Raw genomic sequence first — 10,858 nt, forward strand, 5'->3', positions numbered from 1 at the left:
CTTCCTTCTTTAATTATGGGGTACCAGCTAAGGAGTTTCACCTTAACAGTAAAGTACAATCAAGGAGAATTGTTGAATAAATACAAAATATGTAAACTGGGAGTTTGTCAGCAGACCAATCTAAAGGATTTGTGAGATATTGGATAACTTGTAGAGCTTCTGTTTTCAACACAAGAAAGTCACAAGTATAATATTTTATTAACAAAAAGATAAACAACAGTAATCAACACAACTGCCAAAATGAAATAAATGAATGATAAAGGAATAAAGTGCTTAAGATCAACAAGATACAAGTGATTAAGTTGGGTGTTGCTATGGCAGAGTAGCATTATCTTATGGAAAGATTAACTTTTTTTTCCCTGAAAGTAATGTGAAAAACCTGATTATGCATCTAACAAATGAAAGTTTATTTGTTTCTGACATCATGCTTTCCTGTAGCTCAGTGGTTAGAGAATGGCACTAGCAATGCCAAGGTCGTGGGTTCAATCCCAGGGATTGCACATACTCAGATACAAATGTATAATATAATGCAATGTAAGTCGCTTTGGATAAAAGCGTCTGCCAAATGCATAAATGTAAAATGTAAGCTTCACAACATCTAATGTAATTTAGAAAATCATATACTGATAAAAATGCCAAGGTCTCTGGCATTATATTATTATTATAATATAATGCAATGTAAGTCGCTTTGGATAAAAGCGTCTGCCAAATGCATAAATGTAAAATGTAAGCTTCACAACATCTAATGTAATTTAGAAAATCATATACTGATAAAAATGCCAAGGTCTCTGGATTTGGTCAAGTGATATTTGATACGTTCCATGTGGTCGAGTGAGCAGTCTGGTGGTGGTGTCTTATTCCACTGGTTGTGCTGTGTAAAAATCCAGTGAGGAAAGGAGCCAGAATCCATTTCAACAGCCTGATCTCTTGCACCAAATGGGTCCTAGAATCTGGAACATGCAGATGAAGGTACCTTGCAGTGAAGGTTTGCTCACTGGAGCTTAACCTTGTTGCAAATGTGTCTGCACTCAAAAAAACAAAACAAAAAAAACTTTTAATTAAATACAGAAAATTATTACGTAAAGATAGCTTAATCTAATCATGTTTGTTGGACGTAACCAAACTGTTTCTATCAGAATTATCACAATCAATGCAATTTTCCTCATACCCACACTTGGCTATATTACACTATCATTAGGTATATTATACTACTTAGCTATTTTAAATGTACTTAATGTGATTTTTTTTTTTCCCCCCTACATTAACATACCTTTACAAATATGCAGTTACAGCATGTAAACCAAAAAAAGCAAACGCAAGCATTTTATTAATTTCATAAATGTAGCACATTACACATGGCTAAATATGACAATAATGGTCAACTTCCAGCAGATGGATACAGAAGAAACTATATGGAATTACAATGTAATAAGCTCACTATCTCAAGGCATTAGGTGAGGTTAACTGTTTAATATTAGTGATTCTCATTTCTTTATTATAAATCGCTAAAACTGGCGCTGTTTTAGAGAGAAATTGGCTCTCTTTTTAACCCTACTCTGCTCTGTAATGCTGAACTCTCATATGATTTTTTTGAAGGTTTTTATATGAACAGCTCGTTCCGTGTTCATTAAGGCCATACAGTTGATTTTAAAAGGTTAGTTTACCCGAAAATGAAAATTCTATCATTGATTACTCACCCTCATGTCGTTCCACACCCATAAGACCTTTGTTCATCTTCGGAACACAAATTAAGATATTTTTATAAAATCTGATGGCTCAGTGAGGCCTGCATTGCCAGCAAGACGATTAACACTTTCAATGCCCAGAAAGCTACTAAAGACATATTTAAAACAGTTCATGTGACTACAGTGGTTCAACCTTAATGTTATGAAGTGACGAGAATACTTTTTGTGGGCCAAATAAACAAAAAACGACTTTATTCAACAATATCTGCCAAAGTCACGTGATTTTAGTAAACGAGGCTTCGTTACATCATAAGTGTTTCGAATTTCAATGGTTCACCACTGGGAGGCGTGACTTTGGCAGTTTGATACGCGCTCCAAACCACTGATTCGAAACAAAAGATTCATAAAGCTTTGAAGCTTCGTGAAGCAGTATTTTGAAATCGCCCATTACTAGATATTGTTGAATATTTGTTTTTTTTTGGCACACAAAAAGTATTCTCGTCGCTTCATAACATTAAGGTTGAAACACTGTAGTGACATAAACTTTTAAATATGTCTTTAGTAGCTTTCTGGGCATTGTGTTAATTGTCTTGCTGGCAATGCAGGCCTCACTGAGCCATCGGATTTTATCAAATATCTTAATTTGTGTTCCGAAGCTAAACGAAGGTCTTATGGGTGTGGAACAACATGAGGGTGAGTAATGACTGAATTTTAATTTTGGGTGAACTAAGCCTTAAAATCAATATTTTTCATACATTATTATTTAAAATGGTGTTGAGTGTACTAAAAGTAAAATTTTTCACCTTTTCATCACTCTAATAGTCTTTCCCTGTTGTTTTGGAAGTAGATACATTTTATCACTGATAAGTGATGTATTTTTAAAATTTGTCAGTCAAACTTAAAACTGTTGGAGGATATAGATATTCTTTATTCTTTCTGACAAACAGTAAAGGGAATGTGAACTGTTTTTTAATAGCAGTGTACAGTGTTTATTATAAGGGGGTAGAACCTGCAGCTCAGTACTCAATACTCATAAGTACTTTTTAATAAGCTGCTCTTTTACTCTTACTCATTTATTTGGAGAAGTACTTTTACTGAAATAGCACTACATATTTTGAAAAGTAATGGTACTTTTACTTGAGTATATTTTTTCAGTACTCTGTACACCCCTGCTGCTAAGCAGATGTCTTCAATAGACATTCCACTTACCTGTGCCCATGAGGAAGCCATACCCCTTGTGGGCTCGAACCCTAGGGCATTCCAAACTGAGAGTAAACCAGAGCTATTGCATCAACAATTCAGTGAGATAGCCTCTGCTTTGAAACAGGTCTTTAGTGCAGCCACCAAAGCTCACAAAAAGCTCCTCAGAGAGTCTAAACTGTCTAGAGTGCTCAACATAAATCCACTGTATCATTTGTGGATTAACAAATCCACTAATGTAAAGAGATCCTGTGACTGCAGTCTTTACTCCCTGCAGTTGAAACGGTCAGGGGACATGGACAGCTTGAATAGACAGGATATGCTGGTTGAACCACAGCAGATGGCCCTTCACAAGCTTCAGCAAGGGACGTGAATTGACACCACCCTGGCAATTTATATGAGAACATGGTGGTGATGAACCTCTACATAAAAGCATTTGAGAGCGATGAACTGCCCTCAGCTCAAGACAGTTTATGTGCTGTGTTTATGGTCTGCCATCGCAACTCTGAACAACTGTCCCATTATCACACCCTGTTCATAGAAAGCCGTGCTTCTCCAGGGAGCCATAGCATCCAGGCATTCGCATGTCACCAATATGCGCAATAGACCCACGTGCCAAGCATAAAATGGGAAACAGGCTTTTAGCCAGAGTTGAAGCAGCCACATATGAAGCAGGTCCAACTGACATACTGTCGAGGCTGCAGCCATCAGCTCAAGCATCTTTTAAAAGCACTTCAAAGGGAGTATATTCCTGAGCTTGAAAATCAGGAGCAAGTTCACTGTTGACTGCGAGCACTCCGGTAAAATGTGGGCTGGGATTTAAACTGAATTCAAGCTCACGTCTAGAAAGGTATTACATTGACATGGCTTTTGCATATTGATTGTAATCCCTAAACGCCAAAAGGTGGTTGATTATCAGCATACATTTGAGTATGCTCTTTGAATGATCCAGGACTAGCCAATCATCCAGGTAATTCAAAATGCATACTCCGCTCAATCGCAGAGGGGTGTAACTACTGAGACAAATCAGACACAATTATTTGTTATAGGTAACCAATAACTGTTTAAAGCACTCTGGGGCCTGTCCCCCATCCCCCGAGAAGTTCTCTGTTAAGTTTTATTGCGCTAAAGAATGTGGTTGCCACATGGAAGAGCAGAGAAGAGACACAGAAACGTGCATCTTTCCTACATTTTCCCCACAGAACACAGATTTTCCTGCATTAATTTATAGACAGACTGTTCTATAAATAAACATGCACATCCCTAGGAAATGGTATCCATTATTGCCGTTGTTGTATTGCACTCATTGTATTCGCATGTTTTATGATACATTTAAGGTAACTTCAATTATGCCATGTTTAGTGTCTATGGGTTCGTATCGAGAAGATTTAAATGCTTGTGTATGCTGTATGTCCATACCTGTGCAACACATCAGTATTACAAGAATCTTTAATAGTTCTTCTTCAAAAACTCAGCCAGTAAATCTTGCTCGATCGTAAAAGCCCTGACAGGAGGCGTGTTATCGCCCGGAAATACAACATCTTCATTGGTCCGGTCAACAACTAAGAGGTGTGACTTTGACCAGAGGTTAAAAGCCAGTGAACAATGCCACTCCCTCTTTTTCCTTGCTTCTTGGACGACTGAAGAGACTTCTTGCTGCAGGCCTGTAGGCCTAGGCCTGCAGACCTCGGCCTACAGCCCAGCCATGTGCTCATCTATAAGTTGTTTCATAGTACGCAGAAGGTACTGGCAACAACTTCCAACCAAACCATCAAGATTACAACCCAGCCTGCAGATCCGATGCTCCCCAGCCTAAAGGCGTCTTGCAAGTATCGTACATTTGAACACTAAACAGCGATTTATTATTGATTTGTAAAACTTACCTTTGTCAGCAAGGGTGTTTTATTACGGAGGAAACTGATGATTCTTTTCCAGATTGTCTATGACTTTTTCCTATAGCTCTATCAACAGTTCCCATTCCGGTTCAACTCTATCATTGCTCATTCTTACCAACGTATGTGTGTGACCTGTGTGTATGTTATGTGTCTGTTGGTTTAGTTATGTGTTTGTGAGTTAGTTAATAAAGATTGTGCACAATACATGTTTGGTTCTGACTCCGTCTGCTAATAAATTGCCTCTTAAGTGATTTAGATCCTGACTACATGCTCTGAGTAGCACGGTACAATAAGAATGTTATTTTTCATAACCTGGAAATGAACATTTCTTAGAATTAATAAACAATCAACACTGAGTGTTCACTGGACGAACAGGTTAATTGATTGTAATATTAATCTTAATGTAGCTACATCCAGTTCATTTGATTAACGGATTTACATATTCAAAAATTAATAATCAAAATGAGTTATGAATAATTATTAATATTTCCCCTTTGAGTTAATTCGCTACAGGGGAGAGAAGTGCATCTACACATTTTGTGAATGTGCATGGGGCAAAAGCAAGGCTGAAGGAAAACCATAAACTGGTAAGCTATACCTTTGAAGGCAAACCTCAGAAAACCCCTCTGTCAAGTCTCTGTATGGCATTAAGGAGGACAACTTTCTCAGAGTCCTTCATGTCATTCAGGGTGAGCCACAGATGTTTGTCCAGCACAACGAGACTCTCTTTGAACAGTTCTGTGTCAGGGCCATTCTCATCCATGTTTCAGCATTTTCGTGCCAGAGGTGAGCTAGAGATAGGCTATGGTCACAAGCCAAGTGCGGGGTATGCCACATGTTAGAAACTTCAGCATGCACCTCACGGAAGAATGAATCAGATCTCTGAAGGCCAGCTCTCTGGCTGTGGCCTAACTGAAGGAATCATTCGTCTAGCCAGCTGCGGGTGGGCTCAGTGGGGGAAGACCATTCCAGAGCTCATCCGCTGCCTTAATCATGATGTAGAAAAATTCATTATCTACAGCGACAGGGAAGTCAGACGTGTCATTGCGATGCGTCACAAAGTCCTCTGTGGCTATGAGACCAATCCTCTCCCTCAGATGCCACCATAGACGTGGCATCGTCATTATAATCCTCTGACTCTCCAAAAGAGAAAGAGGTTTCCCCATAGCGTTAGCTACTGACGCAATGTTGACTGAACCGAAATTGAAAGGGAACTACAGTTGTATGCTTGTAGTGCGCCGCGAGCACAGTACAACAACTGACAGGACAGGACAGGAAATCTCATCTGACAGCAGATACTAAACCAGGACAACGTGTTTTTCTCAGGCAGTCTTTACTTAAACTGCATCTGACAGGAATCAACAGCTTTCACGCACACATTTCAAAATAAAAGTCTCGCATCAGAAAATCATTTAGAATTACGTTTTTGTTGTCGTTTCAGCCCGATTTGCGGTGCTGTTTCTCCGCCGTCAGAGGCTGCGTTAAAGCAGACACAAAGAGGTACTGCTCTAACGAAATCCAAATTTTCAGCACTTTTTACAGTATCATTCTTTATGAACCATTGAACTTGGCATGTAAATCAACAAACAATGAGCCATATTGTGCCATCAGCCCAATTCGTGCTGTCATTTCTTGTACGCCAAAGAGGATGCATCAAAGTGGACATAAGGATTTTATACTAATGGTACTGCTCTAACGAAATCGAAATTGAGCATGTTTTACTTTACCTGTTTTTTTTTTTTTTTTAATTGACCTTTAAACTAGGCATATGAGACAATTCACACTGAGACATATTGTCATATATCCATGAATGAGGTATCAAAAGACCGGATGTTGACTCAAAACTGGCAAGAAGTCCTTAAATATCACACTGGCAACTGTCTGGCAACCATGTACAGCACCCTAGCAACCACATTGGAGCATGAAATGCCTGCCTCACAACACTGTAACAACCACCCAAATCACCCTACCAATTGCCTAACAACCACATAACAACAACCTAGCAACCAGCCAGAACATCCTATCCAATCTTTAGCAATGCCCATATGAAGATCTCATAAGTTACCCTTAATTCTTGTATATGCCCTGTTTGTTTTGGTTTGCATTTGTTTGGTTCATTTGTTTAAATTAATTTGTTGGTTTCTTGTTGTTTGTTTAAAAATAATTTGGGGTTATTTTTCCTAGTCTACGGTGCACATTAGACACCAGGATAAAGGAAAAAGACACCAACAATTTTCTTTCTTTATATTATTTAGAGTTTACCAACTTCATTTTTTTTTTACCTTTTGTCTTTGGGTTCATGGCTGCAGCATGGCTCCGGGATGGGGGTGGGGATTTAAGAGGAAGTGTGGCCTTCCTGTTTCCTTTTTTATGCCATCATGAGGAATTATGGGTAGTGTAGGCATAGTCTACTTACCAGTGTGAGCAGGGGGTCATTGTTTCATTGTGTTTATTTGAATGTATGTATAAATGTATTGTTTTGTTTATTTTTTGTATTTATTTGCATAATATTGACGTTAAAATTTGATTTTCAATTGTTGAGTTTATCTACGTGTTTATGTATGTGTATGATTTTTCATTTTCCCTGTGATTATGATTTGGTTTGATCCTTGAGTTTGAAAGGGCTCACTCTGATTGAATCCCAAATGGCACCCTAAACCCTCACATTATTTATTTATTTATTTATTTATTTATTAAATTAAGATCATTATATAGACAAAGAAAGAAGCAGTCACAATGTAGAACAAATAATAATAATAATAAAATAATAATAATAAAAAATGAATAAATAATTAAAAAAATTTAAATAAAAAATAAAATAAAAAAAGGTACAAGAGAGGGGTATATAACTAATCACAGAAGATCACCTTAAAGGAAAAGATTAAAAGACTTACAAATTTCGATTGTTTTTAAAGCCTTACATGAGTTAAGGATAGTCCCAAAGTAATGCTGCAATTCAGCAAGCAAAATATAAAAAAGTGGTTTCTGACCTGAAAATTTACATTTATGTATATGAAATTTTGTTAATAAAATAAAAAGATAAGTAAGTATATTTTGTTTTCCAATAAATGCTCTTTTTTTCCAATTTATAATTCCAAACAAAACATTTTCCCAAAGTAAGGAAAAATCCTTATCAATGTTCTCAATAACAAATAGGGAAAAGTCTTTCCACAATAATTTAGAGTAATGGCAAAGCCAAAACAAATGCACAATGGTCTCTGGGTGCTGTTTGCAAAAAGAACAATTTGTATCAATATCTTTTTTAAATTTCTTTAAAAAGGTATTAACAGGATATACACGATGGATAATACAAAATGAAACTTCTCTTATCTTATTAGTAATTAAGTATCTATTTGGAATCAGCCAAACTTTCCTCCAGGCAATATCAAAAACAAAGGTATTCCAATAAACTGTGACATTTGGAATTGACACATTTTCCTTGAGAAATAATAAATGTATTGATCTATTAGAAGAAGTGGAAGAAAATAAATATTTCCCCACTATTGTAACAGTAGGGTCTAAAGAAGGTAAAATAGAGGGATAGGGGATATGTTGAAATAGTCTAATAACTCCAGATGGTATGGCATCGAATACAATAGCAAATTCCTTAGGGGTAATGGGAATATTAAATAAAAGGCCATTTGCATTAAATAATTGACTTACAAGCAAAATATTTGCCTCAATCCAGCACTGGAAGAATAGAGATCTGTTTTTATATAGAATATCTCTGTTATTCCATATAAAATATTTATGAGGAGAAAAGTTATGTTTGTATAAAAGAGACCAGGCGAGAAGGACCTGCTTATGGAATTTAGATAATTTAGCTGGTATTTTTTCAACATTATAATTACAAAGGGAAAAAAAATTAAATCCACCAAATTTGGAGAAAATATATTGTGGAATACAGTTCCAGACTGAGGTTGGATTTTTGAGAAAGTGTTTGGTCCAATTAATTTTAAGAGTATTATTAAATGTATAAAAATCTAACATATTGAGACCACCATTTTCATAAGTATTCAAAACAACAGATTTCTTGATATAATGTATGCCATTTTTTCACATGAAATTAAATAACATTTTGTCAATACTTTTGAGAATGCTGTTATCAACATGGAGAGACTGAGCAGCATAAGATAATCTGGAGATTCCCCCCCCTTTGGCAAGTAATATTCTTCCCCTCAGAGATAAGTCTCTCTGCAGCCATAAATTAAATTTTCTTTGTGTTTTCTCAATAATTGGGGAAAAATTAAATACACATCCATCATTTTGATTTTTACATAGGTATCTGTATATTATGCAGACACCTAAATAAGATATCTTATCTTTAATTGGAATATTATTAATTGTAGTATGATTGCACTCTTTAATTGAAAGCAGTTCACATTTAGACAAATTTAAAAAGAGACCAGAAGCTTTAGAAAATTTTTCAACAGTGCTGATTGCGATAGGGACCCAAAAGGCATCTCTTAAAAAAAGAGCAGTGTCATCTGCTAATTGGCTGATCTTTATTTCTCTTTCTGCAATGAGAATCCCTTTCAGGGTACTTTTATTAATATAGTGTGCGAAAATCTGGGTGGCAAGGAGGAAAAGTTAGGGTGAAATAGGGCATCCTTGCCTAATACTCCTCTGAAGGTTGAATCTGGGTGACATACCAAAACTAAATTTCAGTGAGCAATTACTGTCAGCATAAAGTGTCCTGATGGCATTATAAAAAAAAATAAATAAATAATAATAATAAAAAATAAATAAATAATAAATTACCAAAACCAAACTTTCGAAGGCAACAGAAAATAAAAGCATGCTCCACGGTGTCAAATGCCTTGTAAAAGTCTAAAAAAAAATAAAAAAAATAAAACTTTCCTCTGAAATCAAGAATAGTCAAGGATGTCTAAAATTAATCTGATGTTATTAGAAATGTGCCTATTTTTTATAAATTTAGACTGAGATTCATAAATTAAATAGCTCATCACTTTCTGTAATCTTTGGGCAAAAATTTGAGCAAGGATCTTGTAATTAGTGTTAAGTAAACAAATTGGACGCCAATTTTCAATGAGAAGTGGATCCTTTTTGGGTTTTGGAATCAGAGTAATCACACCCTGTGTCAAGCTAGGAGGAAGAGATGTTCTCAGAATACTCTCTGCATAAACTTCTGCCAGAAATGGAGCTAAGGGTTCAGAGAATGCCGTAAAGTGCAGTAATACCATCATTCCCCAGAGATTTGTTGATTTTAAGATGATTAATAGAATCAATTTTTTCTTTAAGGGAAACAGGTTCATCACACCGATTTTTGTCATCTACCCCTATGGTATTCAGGTCAACTATTGAGTCTAAAAATGAGGATGTGTCATCCTCATCGAACCTAGAGGTATATAACAACTTATAAAACTTATAGCAATAATTAGAAGTTGTCTTGGGGTTATCTGTTACAATACCATCACCATTGAGCTTAGTCATGTTATTATAATTGGCATTAGACTTCTCTAACTTGAAGAAGTATGCAGAATTTTGTTCGCCTTGCTCCATCCATCTCCTCCTAGATCACACAAAAGCACCTTCAGCTTTACATTTATAAATATCATCAAGCTGGTTTTTGTAGTTTAGAAAGCAAAGCAGTTTCAACATTTGAGAGATTTTCAGGGGGACCATGAGTAATGGCGACAATTTTACTAATTATTGCATCTTCCTCAGCTTTCCTAACCTTGGCTAGTGCACTCCCATAGCTTCTCATAAATTTACCAATATCAAATTTTAGTAACTCCCAATTATTACTAAAAGATCGTTCCCTTACAGCTTTTTTCCAATAATGGTTAACAAAAAAGTTAATTTTAAGCTTAACTGTATTATGAGATAATAGAGAGCTGTTTAACTTCCAATATGACGGTTTAATAGAATTTAAAGTGCTTGCAGAAAGCTTAATTTTTATATAGATAGCCTTATGGTCAGTTAGGGGAATTGGGAGAATATCAACTAAAGTACTTGGAATGTCAATAGATTTAGAGATCAGCCAAAAGTCTATATGAGAGAAATGAGAAGCAGCCTTATTGCTCCAGGTAAATGCTTTAGTATTAGGGAATTTGG

General features: G+C 36.0%; 1 long non-coding RNA gene across 1 annotated transcript; it reads right to left on the bottom strand.

Moving 5' to 3' along the window:
* Nucleotides 1-179: 179 nt before the first annotated feature.
* Nucleotides 180-7,720, bottom strand: LOC127516530 (uncharacterized). The gene is made up of 2 exons (XR_007931008.1): nt 7,063-7,720; nt 180-1,022 (listed from the first exon to the last, which is right to left on the bottom strand). It is a non-coding gene; the product is annotated as an uncharacterized LOC127516530 (long non-coding RNA).
* Nucleotides 7,721-10,858: the final 3,138 nt, after the last annotated feature.

Source organism: Ctenopharyngodon idella, chromosome 7 (genome assembly GCF_019924925.1).
Source record: "Ctenopharyngodon idella isolate HZGC_01 chromosome 7, HZGC01, whole genome shotgun sequence".
Classification (NCBI taxonomy): Eukaryota; Metazoa; Chordata; class Actinopteri; order Cypriniformes; family Xenocyprididae; genus Ctenopharyngodon; species Ctenopharyngodon idella.